The sequence below is a fragment of the Polistes dominula genome, unplaced genomic scaffold (assembly GCF_049000335.1).
Source record: "Polistes dominula isolate Pdom_NZ unplaced genomic scaffold, Pdom_raw_medaka contig_16, whole genome shotgun sequence".
Lineage (NCBI taxonomy): Eukaryota > Metazoa > Arthropoda > Insecta > Hymenoptera > Vespidae > Polistes > Polistes dominula.
The window spans coordinates 741,320-757,275 of NW_028301040.1; the positions used below are offsets into that span (position 1 = coordinate 741,320).

The following is a 15,956-nucleotide window of genomic DNA, read 5'->3' on the forward strand; positions in this document are numbered from 1 at the left end:
TATTGAATTTTCAATTTTAAATATATGAAATAATTGAGAAATAAATATGAATAATCTATTGAAAAGAAACAATCACATTTGTTTAATGGATTATTGTCTAATAAGTTATTTCTGAATTTTCTATTTTACATAAAATAATTTAAAAATAAATAAGAGAACAGTACATTGAAATTAATAAACCATCCCCTTTTATTGGATCAATTATTGGCTAAATTATTATTGTATTTCTGAGAATTCTCAATTTTACATAAAATAAATTTAAAAATAAATAAGAGAACAGTACATTGAAAGTAATAAACCATCCCCTTTTATTGGATCAATTATTGACTAAATAATTATTGTATTTCTGAGAATTCACAATTTTACATAAAATAATTAAAAAATAAATAAGAGAACAGTACATTGAAATTAATAAACCATCCCCCTTTATTAGATCAATTATTGACTAAATAATTATTGTATTTCTGAGAATTCTCAATTTTACATAAAATAATTTAAAAATAAATAAGAGAACAGTACATTGAAATTAATAAACCATCCCCTTTTATTGGATCAATTATTGGCTAAATTATTATTGTATTTCTGAATTCCCAATTTTACATAAAATAAATTTAAAAATAAATAAGAGAACAGTACATTGAAATTAATAAACCATCCTCGTTTATTGGATCAATTATTGACTAAATAATTATTGTATTTCTGAGAATTCTCAATTTTACATAAAATAATTAAAAAATAAATAAGAGAAAACAGTACATTGAAATTAAACCATCCCCTTTTATTGGATCAATTATTGACTAAATAATTATTGTATTTCTGAGAATTCACAATTTTACATGAAATAATTGAAAAATAAATATATAAATAATATTGAAATGAAAAAAAAAACACACACACACACACACAATTTATTGGAGATCAATTATTACTAATAATTATTCTTGAATTTTCACATGATTATAAAGTAAAACAAATTGTTGATGATATTAAAGTTAAAATTAATGTTAATCCTCGTCCTTTCTCATCTTACTGTGTGAAAAGTATATATGAAAAAAAAAGAAAAAAAAGAAAAGATGAAAAAAAGATGAAAAAAAGATGAAAATAATTCGAAAGTTAAGCTCGGCATATGAGATAAGTAGTTTTCCGTATAGACTTGATCTTTCGCCCACGTCGCTTGTCCCAGATACGATCTGGATTATATTATCCGGTTCTCCAAGAAGATTCTTTCAGAACTGCTGCTGATGGTGGTGTGTACTATGTGTGTGTGTGTGTGTTTGTATGTGTTGTATGGTGCCAAGTGAGTCCAAGAGCAATCCGGTAGCGGAAGAAATTATCAGAGTAGATCGCCATGGTGATTACCATGCATATATGTATAGTATATATGTATGTATATATGTATATATATATATGTATATATTTGCATGTAAGTAACTTAAGTAAATACGTTGTAGAAATTATTCCCTTTTATCGGTTACTACGATCTCAAATATAACAATTAATTTTGTCTACTATTTATATTCTTATTTTAATTATTATTTCATGAAATTAATTTTCCTTTCGTTGTTTTCTTCACTTCATATTCGTTAGTTAGTTTTTACTTGTTACCTTTTTTTTTTTTTTTATCAATGATACATTTAATATGTTGAACAATTAATTAATCGTAGTTTTTTTTTCCTCTTCGTTGTTATAATAATATAAAATAATTATATATATATATATAATATAATTTCAAATGAAAAATATTGGATTAATGATAATATGGAGGATTTGTTTTATATGATCAAATATATAAATAAATAATTAATAATAAGATTAATAATTTAAATTGAATTCTATCAAAGAAAAAAAAAAGTAATACCAAAAAATGCAGTTGATCTAAACGAATAATTAACAACAATTCCTGATCAAAGAACTCTTAAAATTAATAATATAATAGCAATAAAAATAATAATAATAATAATAATAATAAAAGAAAGATCTAAACGTTAAATTTTCGAAAAAGTAATAAAAAAAATTGAAAAGGGGAAGAAGTGAGTGTAGTGTAATGGCGGTGAAGGGAAGAAGGAAGGTGGGGGATGGTTAGTCGGGAGGGTGGAAGCGGGGGGAAGATTGTCGTCGTATAAAATGGTAGTCGATAATTTTTCTCACGTCGATTTTTAATGGCTAACTCAACTTACTCACTCTCTCGTCTGGGATGACAAAGGGAACGATTCTATGACGGCGGTCGGATCCTTTTAAAAGTCCCTAGTCGGGCTTTTTTTTTAAAAGCCTAATTAGTTGTCGCGCGGCGCCTTCTATGTATTAGTGCGTGTAAGTGTGATTGTGAGAGAATGAGAGATAGAGATAGAGAGAGAGAGAGAGAGAGAGAGAACTCGACGAAGTGGCTCTTTTCGAAAAAGAACCTTGGCCGATTTTAATGTCCTTTTCTCTTGTCGTCGTGTCTTGTCGTCGTTTCGTCGCTCTTTTACGGTCCTTCGATGTGCATCCCTTTTTTTCTATTATATATTTTTTTTTTTTTCTAACCTTTTCTCTTCCGAAATATACTCGACATTTTCCTTTTTTTTTCTTTTTTTTTTTTTTCTTCCTTTTCATTTTCTATAATCGTTGGATATACACTTATGGTTAGGTTCTTAAGAGTAATAGATTTTTAATATACTCGGTTTCTCAACTTATTTTTCAATTAAACATCAACTCGTTTAGTTTTTGTTTATTTGTTTGTTTGTTTGTTATTTGTAAATTATTTTTCTTTTACTTTTTTAAACATTTTTCTTATATATATACACGTTATTAGGATGCTCCGGACCATAGATTTAATATAATTTTAAACTATTTAGTAAATTTAAATTTAAATATATATATATATTTACATTTTATTAATTATTATTTTCGTGGTAAATTAAATTTACCAAATAAATTATAATAAATAATAGAAATAATATTATATATTTTATAATATTTATTATTATTATTATTATCTTAATTATTAATTCCAAATTAATATAACAAATGATAATTATTTACTTAAATCGATCTTATTTTATAGAAACCTACTTTTTTATTTTTTTATTTCAAAAATATTAATATATATATATATATATATATATATATATATATATATATATATATATATAATTTTTAATAGTAAAAGTTAATACAATTATTTAAAAAGTTATTCGCGTTTAAAATTGCACAATATTGTTATTTCAATTATTTGTTATTTGATAATTTGTTGTTATTTGATAGAAAGTTGTTATTGATATTTGTTGTTATTTGATAGAAAGGAAATTTGGGAACCACGAAGAAAACACGTAAGTCCCAAACGATTTTTCGAGTGGTATAAAATTGTGGTAAGGGGTAAGAGGGTGAGAGGAATAGGAGGACGACGACTTAAGTATATCCAGGAACGTATTCACGTTTTTGAACACGGACCAGACCCCAAAATGGTCTGGCGCCACTTCGGATCATCCATTTTACGCCACTTGTTCAAATCCCCCCTATCCCCGTAACCCCCTATCCCCAACTCCCCGTGAGAGATCGCTTCCCTGTTTGAGGACTCCTTCCCCCCCACACACCCCACCCCCACCCCTTCCTTCATTCTTTTCTTCAAAACATTATTCCACGAAAGGGATTCGTGTTAATCTTCAGCTTTGTCGGTAGAATTGAGTCACTGATTTTTTTTTAATTTCAAATTAGAGAAATTTTCCTCGCCAAATATTTGTTTATCTCTATCGTAATTTATTTTGTTATTATTTAATTGATTATTTTATAATTTATTGTAATACTATAGTATTTATTTTCGTTACTATTTAACTGACTATTATTATTATTATTTAACAATTTAAGAAAATTATTTTAATTTTTTTTTATTAATCAATATTTATATGCATTAGTAGTAATGAGGTAAATTATTAATATAAATAAATTTGGAAAATAAAATATTGTTAGTGTTATAATTTAAAATGAAAAAATACACGCATCTTCGTTCATTGGCCCATGCCACAAAAGAAAAAAGTATAAGTGATGATAATTGACTTGAGAAAAAAAAAACGATGGTTATTAGGTGGTAGAATTTATTCATCATTCGTGACCCACGATAAGAAAGTTGTGTGAGTTGATGTTTAAAAATATATCGTTGATTCTTACTTCTATACTCTTCAAGGTTAAATATTTATTAAGTGATTAATTAGAATTGTTGTTGAATTTAATTTGCTTAGGAGAAAATTTAGCGCTGAATATATTTTCTCGCTGCGTTTCATTTTTTCAAATCAACCACCACCACCATTCTAAAGAAGTTTTCACTTCGAAAACGTACAAAAGAAAGGAAAAAAATGAAAATGAATATCGCGGCTTGAAAGAAAACTCTTTTACTTGTTGTTGTTGTATTAGTTGTCTAACGTACTCGTAAAAAAAAAAGAAGAAGAAGAAAAAAAAAGCGAAAAAAAAAAAAAAAGAAGCCAAAACAGTTTTATCGAGCAACGAGCGATAAAGTTATCGCTTTAATGGGTACTCCTCGAGCCGATTACTTCATATCCGCTCGAAACGTATATACCTAATCAGTGCGTACCAAGCGCATCGTTTATTTTTTCTTTTTTTTTGTTCTTTATTTTATATTCACTAAGTAAACGTTTTTATACACTTGTCACGCTTTGTCATTTTTTTTCAAACGTTGATCAATTTTTTTTTATTTCTAACCAATTTTTACAACGACAATACATTTTGCGTCCATTTTATCATTTCACATAATCCAAATTCAAATTGTTCTTTACTGACGATAAATATTTATTTATTTATTTATTTATTTTAAAGAAATTTTTAATTTTATTCGTATATTTGTAATCAATTATTTTGATATATTCACGTCATACATATTTTTTTTTTATTAAATTTACATTAGACATAACCTTACTTTTTTTTGTATTATTATTTTGAATATTCCATTACTAATTTTGGTATTACTTTGTGCGTTGTTATAATTTAAAATTATATTAAATCAATGTTTTATATAACAAAACCACAGCAAAGCGTACTGCAATAGATGGCGCTGTATTAGAATTCAATTATTTTGATATATTCACGTCATACATATTTTTTTTATTAAATTTACATTAGACATAACCTTACTTTTTTTTGTATTATTATTTTGAATATTCCATTACTAATTGTGGTATGATTTTGTGTGTTGTTATAATTTACTAAATAATTTAAAATTATATTAAATGAACATTTTATAACAAAGCCACAGTAAAGCGTGATCGGAACATCCTAGTATATATGTATATAATAGAATATATTTTCAACCATTATACACACACAACACACACACACACACACACATACAAATGGGTAATGTGAAGATCGAAATAAAAGAATGATGTTAGGGTATAGTCGAGCAGAGAGTACCTACACGTTTACGTAGGCGTAAAAGGTGAATACGAACGAGCGACGTTTGGTCATAAAGCAACGAACGTTCGTAGTTCGTTGGTAGGCCCCACTGGCAAGTCAGTATGGGGGTTAACAAGAAGAAGGAAGGGTCGGGACCCATAGGCAAACCCATACGGATATCCTTTCACACCGGCATATCCTGAAACAATGCCTGTCCGTATCGCGATACGATTCCTTTAGGTTCCGATATATATATATATATATCTTCTTTATCACCAAAACCAACAAAACCACCGTGTCCCACTCGTCTCTTCTTTTTCCAAACCAAACGACAAGTGCCAGTGAACGAGATTAAAACTATAGTTGAATACAAACAAGATTGTCGAAAGAATACAAATTAAATTATTATTTTATCATTGATTTTATTATATATATATATATTAAATATACAGGGTGATTCTTGGTAACGGAGACGGGTAATAACTTTTCTTTTTAAGTAACAATAGAAAATAATCATAAAGGAAAAAGTAAAATGATACAACAAATGTCAACTTTCTATAACTGTAGTTGTTTCGAAAATGCATCGATGCACCCACTAAATGTAGTTGCAGTTTATTATATATTTATTAAATATATATTAAATTATATATATATATATATATAATTATAATTTATAATATAATTATATATTATATAATGCCAATAGTAATATATTATATATAATTATATTATAAATTATATATTATATTTTAATTAAAAATTCAATATATATAATTATAAGTATATAATTAATTACTATATCTATATATAATATAAATTATACTTTACATATAATTATAATTGTATATTTATATTATATATATTTTGTAATCATAATTATATTGTAATTTTATTATTTTTCTATTAATATAAAAGATCTATTTTGTTACCACTTTTATGCATAATTTTTATTATAATTGTATTAATAATAAACAATTGCACAAACTTCATTCGAAATTTACTTGTATCTAATGTTAATACTTTTTCAATATATTTTTTTTTTTAATTTCTATTGTTCATTTTTAATTTATATAATAATTAATTAATAGTGAATTGATCGAAAAGATAATAACCGAATTTTAATGAAATCAAATATTTATGAAGAAATTCATTTGTAATGTTTCGTCGAATTTTTATCATCGTGAAACAAATGTTTCCTTTGCTTCGTATCCCTTTCCTTTTTCTTTTTTTTTTTCTCTTTTTTTTTTTGATTTGATAGTTTCGAGTGATATCATGTGTACAACATATGGATTCCATAGTTCATTTTATGTATTTGTATAGTAACGATCACTATACTCCCTTACTATTGCTATTATTTCATTATTTATTTCATTTATTTATCGTTGAATGCAACAACAACAACAACAACAACAATAAAGTATAATATAAACATTTATCATTTAAATTTTATTTCTAATTATAATATAATTTCAGGGGATAATTGTGCCCATAATTATGAAAGTCAAAATTTATAATAAATGAGTTTATTAGTTGTCTCACGTGACATTATTTTAAACTAAATAAATTCAATGTAATTTGAAAACGATATTGTTAAAAATAAATCGTTATAGATAAGGTTTGTTATTTCAATATTGTATAGAATTTATATAATGTTCAATTATAAATCTTGAAATATCTCGAAACAAGAGATATATGACTTAGACTTATTTTCATAATTATAGGCACAATTATAAACGAATATTTTTGTAAAAAAAAAAAAAAAAAAAAAAATATTTTCAATCGTAGATAAAATTTACAAATGAATGTCTAATAAATTCTTTAAAAGAAAAATTAAAAAAAAAAAAAACAGGAGAATAATTTTTTGTTGCGAATTGGTCAAGTCACCCGTAAAGATGGCCGTTTAGATAAGAAATTACTCGAAATTACACGATCGAACGGAAAAAAAAAAAAAAAAACAGTTACTTTTAGTATTTTATTTTTTTTTCCTTTTGATAAAAAAAAAAAAAAAAGTTAAAATTACTGAAGCGCAGTGTCTCATTGTCTTTTGCTATAAAAACCACTCTTTATTGATAAATATATTTTATTCAATGAAATATAGAATAAAATACTCGTTTGCATCTACATAAACAACACACATACACCCTCAATACACTAGTGAACGGATACTCAAGAAAATTACTTAATTATTTAACCAAAAAAAAATAAAAAAAAGGTAATATATTTATGTAATAATTTAATAATGAAGAAAAAAAAAGTTGTAACCGTAACGCGGTTGATATCGAATTAAATTTGTATATAATTAAAAAAAAAAAAAAAAAAAAAACAGAAAAAAAAAGTAGAGGACGACCAATTTATGCGTTTTATTAAACGAACAAAGTCGCACGCATGCGTACACAATTTGCAATGTAAAGTTGTTGTAAATGCGAAGTGAACGCCACATTGGTATTGCTTCGTACCAATTACGGGATAATTTATTATCGTCTGACTGTTAATGTATTACTTTTGCTTATTTTTTTTTATTATTATTATTATTATTATTTTTATTATTTTTTTCCATCTCTCCTTTTCTTTTTCTTTTTCTTCTTCTTCAATTTCAATTTCTACTTTTACTTACAAATAATCAATTTTTTGCTTTCGAATTTCCTTACAAATGGCATTTGAAATGAATTTTAATATTTTCATAGATAAATACAACACGTATAAGTGTGTGTGTGTGTGTGTGAATATAAAAAAAAAGTATTTTACTTAATGGAATAATTCAAAAATTTAAGCAAAAGAGAAAAAAAAGTATCGAACTTATTTATTCAAATGAAATTCATTTCTCTTCCTATTTCACGAACTTAACTAATAATGATATCTTAATTATTATTTACTATTATTATATTATTTACAGTTAATTCGATCAATTTGTATTCGTCAAAAAAAATTTCGAAAGGATCTTTCATTTCATCCTTTATTTTTTTTATTTTTTATCTTCTTCTTCTTCCTTTTTTGCTTTCACGTGCATAGTCCGTCCCGTCCCACTTATCGAAGTCTTTTTTATTTTTTTTTTATATTTTACAAATCAAATATTTCTGTTAAAAAATAAAAAAAAAATAAAAGGAAGAGACCTTCTTTTTTTTTTTTTTTTTTATTTTATTTGTCTCATGACAATTTATACGATACATTGATAATATGATCAATGTATGTGCAATTTAATTTGTTTTACCTTCGATCTAGAATAAATAGAATGTTTGTTCAAAGTAAATGAAACCACTTTTTTTTTTCTCAACTTCTTCTTACATTGTCATAAAAAGAAGGTTTTTTTTTCTTTTTCTTCGTCATTCCTCTGTAATTTGATATCTCGCGTTGTGCGTTTTACTTTAATCGTAAATACATTAAAATTGATTTGATCTATGATTATATAAACATTGTTCAAAGTAGACGACAACAACAACAACAAATCAAGCAAAAAAAATTAATAAGAAAAAAATTGTCATATGATTGGCAATCGTTGTTATGAATATAATCAGATATATGTATGTAGTTGATAATTATAACAAAAGAAACTAGAAAAAATAATTGATAATTTAGCACATACATATAACATATAAACATTGTTCAAAGTAGACAACAACAAATCAAGAATAAAATTGCAATATGATTGGCAATCGTCGTTATGAATATTATCAGATATATGTAGTTGATAATTATAACAACAAAAAAACTAGGAAAAAATAATTGATAACTTAGTATATATTCATACAATACATATATAAATGTGTATAGACATACACGTAGATAATCATAGTCGTAATCTACATCTTTTTGCGGTCACTGCGGGAAGTAACTATTTAGATAAATGTGGTTTAAACAATGCCGGTGCCGGCATGTCTCGATTCTTCATCATACAATTATTTATTAAGTTTTAATCTTATGTTGGTATATGTATACGTAATATACAGATACATTATATATATATATTTTTGTGTATTAGTAATATTATACTTATTATTCATGTTACTTATCTTTCACACTTTCTAACATCGTTTCTGTTCCACCTACCACATCCAACGATGAATTTAATCTTAACTTTTGGTATATGTATAACAGTGCTTCTTTTATCATATTACTTCGTGTGTGTGTTAGTGTTTTTTTCTCTGGAATTTTTCTTTCGACATACATATATCATATATATATATATATATATATATATTGTTAAGTATTTTTATACATTAAATGTAATACGATTGTTCAATTATTAAATTTTGAATTCTCACGTTTGTTTTGTGTACTTTATGAATTTTTGTTTAAAAAATTTGATTTACAATGAAGAAATTTATTTTGAAAATCCTTTAATGTTTCAACGATATTATTGTCGTTTTATATATTTTGTTTTCTTATCGTTTTTTTCTTTTTGTTTTTTTGTTTTTTTTTTTTTTGTATAAATATGCTTGTTCTTTTTTTCCTTTTTTAAATTGCGTTAAATTATACGTAACATTTGTCATACATCAAAATAATAATATATGCCAGAAATTGTGTAGAATTTGTTCATGTTCCAATTATATTAGACGAAAATTGTATATTGCATTATCATTGTGGTACCTTATCGTTTTTAAATTAGGCTTAGTTTGATATATATACATGGAAAACTGAAATTTTGTAAATTCTAAATAACAGTTTTTTGATCATAGATAAATTTAAATATTATATTCTTTTTATTAGATTATATAATAATATTAGATACGTAATATCTAGAAGAAAAAAAAACAATATACATATATAAATATAGTTCTAAATACGTATAATTATTCATACATATGTTATAATTTTTGATAATAAACATTTTGTCCAAATTTCATTTCACTAACCTTGTCTCTTTGATAATATTTTATCACATTAGTAATTTTCTTTTTTTTTTTTTTCATTAATCGTGGATAATGGCAAAAGACTACGTTTTTTTTTTCTTTTTTTTTTTTTTTTCAACGAAAAATTGCGTGCCATAGCATCATTGAAAAATTTCTCATGCTCGTTACAACGTTAAAGAGTGTAACCGAGAATGTTTACAAAGGATAAGCTTTTAAGAATGCAGGTATGCGTGGAAAAAAAAAAAAGAAAAAAAGAAGATAAAAAAAAAAAAAAAAGAGGCACTCTATATTCTATGTAGATTACAATTATCTCGCTAAGAGATAATGCTTTTAAACAGGGCGTTGTGGAATCGTGCGTTATTAACGATTTTATTGACTGTAACCAAAACTGAGACAGACAGACAGACAAAAAAAAAAGAAAAGGAGAGGAAATTAATTATCAAGAAGAAGAAGAAGAAGAAGAAGTAGAAAGATAAAAAAATGAAACACGACAAAACAAAACGAAGAAGATTCAATTTAAAATATAAGCAACATTAACCTATAATTTCGTTCGCGACGAAATTCAATATGGCGCGGAGACCGTCCAATGCGAGATTGCCAATTCGAAATTGGCGGGAAAATGAATTTCTCATGAAATACCATTTTTTTTACCCCCTATTTTTCGATATATCTTTTTCTTTTTTTTTTTTGTTTACAAGTATAATCCTCACTGTGCAGAATATTTCTCTCTCTCTCTCTCTCTCTCTCTCTCTCTCTCTTTATGTCTTATTCTTTTTCATTTTTTAAAGCTATAAGATTAAAGGTAGCAGGTTAATCTTTATTGCAGTTCTCGAACGAAAGGAATGGCGGACGACTACTCGCAACTGGCCTTTTTCAAAGGCCTAATGGTTTTTTTCTTTTTTTTTTTTTTTTAAATTGCCGCCGGAAAGTAAAGGTGTATTCCGAATCAACGCATATTTAAAAACAAGGGCTACCGAAACGAGCAACTTAAAGAAAAAGAGAAATAAATAATTGATTTCTTTTTTTTTTCTTTTCTTGTTTTTTTTTTTAAGTAAAAGAATGGCGAACTTTTCAAAATTTCTTGATCATCGAATCATACTTTTTTTTGGAGGGGAAATTTTTGTTCATTCTTTTTAGTCTCTCCCAACAACCAGATATTATTTTTGTAATAACGTTCTCTAATATAATTTTCAATTATTATTATTATTTTTGTTGATTTTATTAGATATCAGGTAGGCACATTTTTGGCAAAATTTTGTTTATCATTGGATTATTTTCGATGCAATATTTTTTATTCATTAAGATAGATAATCATATTTCTAAATTATATTGTAAAATTAATTTATTTATTTAATTCGACGATAATTTAATTTTTTCCGTAAAAATTTCGACAATTTTTATTATTTCTTTTTATATTATTAACTTAAACCAGTAAAAGAAAATTTGCAATTTTATTTGGTCGCAAGTTAATTTTGTTAGAAAACGAAAAAATACAAAACCCCCCCCCAGAAAACAACAACGTTAATCAAATCTTTTGGTCATCATTTGATATTCTTTTATCACCGCATCTTATCATTATTTATAAGATTGGAATACTAATTTGCATTAGTTACTTTCTAATAATTTATTTCACATTAGTATCTATAAACTTTTACGTTTAGATGTGTATATATACATGTATGACATTAATGTATAACATTAAAACAAAATGTTCTTAAGATAATTGTTACTTATCGATAAAAATCTGTCATATGTTCTGACAATGCGAACGATATCATTTAGATAGTCACGGATCGTTAGGATGACAAATAATAATATAATATTATAATAGTTATTTTTAAGAAAAAAAACAAAAACAAAACAAAACTTACGTATAATCAGTCGAAACTCGTCATTCTCGTTCCAGTAGGTTTGTTGACAAGCTTTTAACCAAGGATCGATGATAATTCTATCTGATTTATCGATAGAAAGTGTATGTTGAATTGATAATAAGTCACTTTTTCTTGATTCAGAGATTCACTAATAATAAATATCCTTTCCTTTATGATTTAGTATGAAACTTAGGCCTAAAATATTTGCTCCGTTATTTGTTTCTTCTTTAAATAATTTATAAACACTGACTCGATATTATTGATATTTTCTTTCTCACTTTCTTCTTCTTCTTCTTCTTCTTTTTCTTCTTGTTGTTTTTGGTCTTTTTTTCTTTTAAATCATTTCCATATCATCAAATTTGTAATTTTTGCAAATTGAAACAACAGAAAAAATGACGCAGTGTTATTTCTATTCAAGTTCCGTTGTTCAAATATCTACAATGAAGAATTAAAATATATCACTCCTGTGATGATATGTCCAATTTCATAGTGGGTCATCTTAGATAACTGATGATGATGTCTCTTATTTAGATATCAGTTTTTTTTTTTTTTTTTTTTTTTATAACTATCAACAGTTTATCACAATTATCACATTTCCCCACTAATCAAATAATTATTTATAATTAATGTCAAAATAAAACCAATCGTAGATATTATAATCACTGTATCTTTTTTTTTAACACCCACAAAGTTTATATTAAAAAAAAAAAAAAAACCGGAAGAACACCAAGTATTGTTTAATAATCTTGTAATCACAATTAATTTATAAAACAAAATCCTGAATATATCCAATAAGAGTCCATCTCGTTCTTGAAACAATATGATACACTACTATTTACTACTATTACTATTATTAGTCTCCTTCTCTCTTTATCTTTCTCTTTCTTCTTTTTATTTAAACATAATCACGTATAAAAACAAAACGTCAGATTGAAATATTGCAACTTATTCACGAGATATGATCAAAGAACATTCGTATTATTTATTTCCAATGTTAGAATTAAAAACAAACAAAAGAAAGAAATAATAATAACAATAACAGTAATAATATCAGTTAATAATAATGATAATAGCACAGTAGTATTAAAAACAGCAGTAACAGCGTTAACATCAGCAGCAGCAGCAGCACCACCAGCAGCAGCAGCAGCAGCATCAGCAGCAGGAGAGCACAGGACGTGGTGCAGTCGATGACTGCAGCTCAGAAACTGTCCTGGACAGTCACCTCTCTCTCGTAGCAGCAGTTGGGGCTGGCTTGTGAAAAGAGTGTGAAACGAAACCTAAGTAAGAAAGAGAGAGATAGAAAATGATGAAGGAGAAAGGCCTGTTAGAGGGTAGGGCTGAATAAGGCCGGAGTAGGCCGGAGTAGACTTCTGGAGGCCGGAGAACTTAATACGAACGTGAACGAACCTAACCGAGTTTAACCGAATGTTAAGGAGATGGCGATGAGTCTGACGGTAAAGTTAAAGAAAGAAACCACAAAAGAGTAAGAGAGAAAGAACGACTTTTAACATAACCTGAACGCGAAAGGGGGAGTTTTCAGTTGGCTGTTGGAGGTGGGAAGAATCGAGCTATAAGTTAGGTTTATACACGTAACTTTGGGTCTTGTTAAAACAGGAGGTACCGGTCAAAAGAAGGCGTTACTATGTCGTATCTAAAGCTCGAGTTAAATCCTTGGAGGCGGAGTTCAATACGCCCCCGCGTTTAACTCCGATTACTCTACTACACCTACCTAAGAAGACCCTCTGTTAAACACGGGAGGAAGGATGGGGCCTTTCCTTCTTCCATTTGGTTCGATTCCCCTCCCCTCCCGCCCCTGATGGGAAGGTAGGACGCGTGCACAAGGAAGGTATCGTCAGACGCCGCCCCAAAACTTTACCTTTGCTTTGGGATTTTCATCGAGTCTTTTATTGGGCTTTTTCTTGCCTTTTTTTTTAGTTTTGCTTGCTTACTTGCTTGCTTGCTCGCTTGCTTGCTTGCTTGTTCGCTTGCTTTAACTTAAGTAATTCTCTTTCTCTTTCGTTAGTTTTATTTGAACCTTCTCTCCCTTCCACATTCATCGACCTATAATATCCGACCAGATCGGCAAAGGATAAGGCAGCACAGGATCGTTCCTCAGTGGATATCTCAGACTATTCGTGCCGCCTCGTATACTGACTTATGGACTCCCCTTTTCTGTTCCTTCCCTTTTTCTCATATCTCCTTTCACCCTTTTCTTTAGTTCCTTCTCTCTCTCTCTCTCTCTCTCTCTCTCTCTCTCTTTATTTATTTGTTGTTACTTTCATTAATTCGTTGTTTCCCTTTTTCTAGTTTCCGTGTTTTTGCTGTAATCAAGCTCCAAAAGTAAATCTCGACATTTATCCCTTTTTCTTAAACACCCCAGTCTTTCTTTACTTTCTTACGTGAGGTTTGTTTTTTTTTTTGTTCATTTTTCTACCTTGTCAGATTTGAAAATTATTGTTAAAAAATTTACTTCCGACTGTTAATCGTCTGGAAATTCATATTTTTTTTCCCCGTGGTCATTTTTACTTTGGTTCTTTTTTTCTCTTACTACTTGGATATCATAGGTTAGAATATTTCGATGTTTCTATGCCAGTAGCACGTGTTCAATCATTATCAAAGAAGAAATTCATTAACAATTGTCAAATTGTTAACAAATCTCTCGTTAACAATTTAATACATTAAATTTATCCAAAGATTTAAAAAAAAGAAAAACTAAATCGTATATCTTAATTGCATCAAAATGGCCGATTACAGCGATTCAAAATGGCGGAGATGGAAAGAACCAAAATGAAATGTAAAAGACAAAAAAGAGAAAAAAACAAAGGAAGATCAAAAGAACGAAATAATACGTCGTAATCGTTTTTGCCTTATTCCATTCCATTCCCTACCCCTCTACCCCCTCCCATCAATTAATTATAAATAAACTTCGAACGTGCTGGGATGGAAGGGGGTTGGACGGGGAGGAGGAGGAGGAGGAGGAGGAGGGGGAGGCGCTGTAAAAAAAATATATATATATTCATATATCGTAATTAAAACATTAGCCGATAGATAATAAGTAAGTCGAGTTCGTTGGAAAGATGCCGTTTGAATAAGTTTCTCCTTTCGCACCCACGAGAAATCAGTTTTCTTACTTACGTACTTTGAAAAAAAACAAAAAAAAAACAAAAACAAAAAGAGAAGAAAAAGAAAAGAAAAGAAAAGAAAATAAATAAAAAATAAAAAAATAAAACGAAATCAGGATGGTCGGCGAGAGCTTCGTTAATTGGAAACTCGTACGTTAATTGCAAAGCCGATTAGACCCTACGACTCGTTCCTTCCGACGCTGTGATTTTATCGACGCTTTACATTTACAAATAACTCGTTGGAGAGTTCTCTTCAAAGTTCATTTCTTTATTATTTATTTATATTTATTTGTTCATTCGTTCATACGTACGTTCGTACGTTCGTTTGTTCGTTTGTTTGTTTGTTTGTTATTCCCTCGTTTATCGTTATTATCATTTTTGAATTTTAATTTCCGTTCCCCGGAGTTAAGAGAAATCAAGGTAGTAGGTTGCTTGTAAATGTCATTTTTATAAACTTTCTATCGTAGAAACGTAAAGATAAAACGTGATTCGTACGATAGAACATTGTGTTAAAGGGAATCGTACTAGCGTAATTGAAAATCAAGATCCAGATTGTATTTCAAGATCTCTAACGCATTGCTAACATATTCGTCTTTCATGTTTGATAAGTTGAACAGATAATATGCTTGTTATAATATATTGGAAATATATTTTTATTATTGGTTTTATTAAGAGAAATGTCTTATATATTGTATATACATATATAGATATGTAATGTAGATTGATAAGAAATT

The 15,956-nt window shown here is 27.4% G+C and overlaps 1 protein-coding gene across 4 annotated transcripts in view; it reads right to left on the reverse strand.

The window, feature by feature from the left end:
- The window catches only part of LOC107067211 (uncharacterized), a 66,494-nt gene extending 53,178 nt beyond the window's left edge, over positions 1-13,316 (reverse strand). For 2 of the 4 annotated variants that reach the window (XM_089174575.1, XM_015322511.2), the window contains exon 1: positions 12,101-13,314. The gene's annotated coding sequence lies outside the window, so the exon portion shown is untranslated. Of the gene's footprint in view, positions 1-12,100 lie in introns of all 4 variants that reach the window. The other 2 variants (XM_089174576.1, XM_015322513.2) reach the window with 2 other exon arrangements.
- Between the last annotated feature and the right edge of the window lie 2,640 nt (positions 13,317-15,956).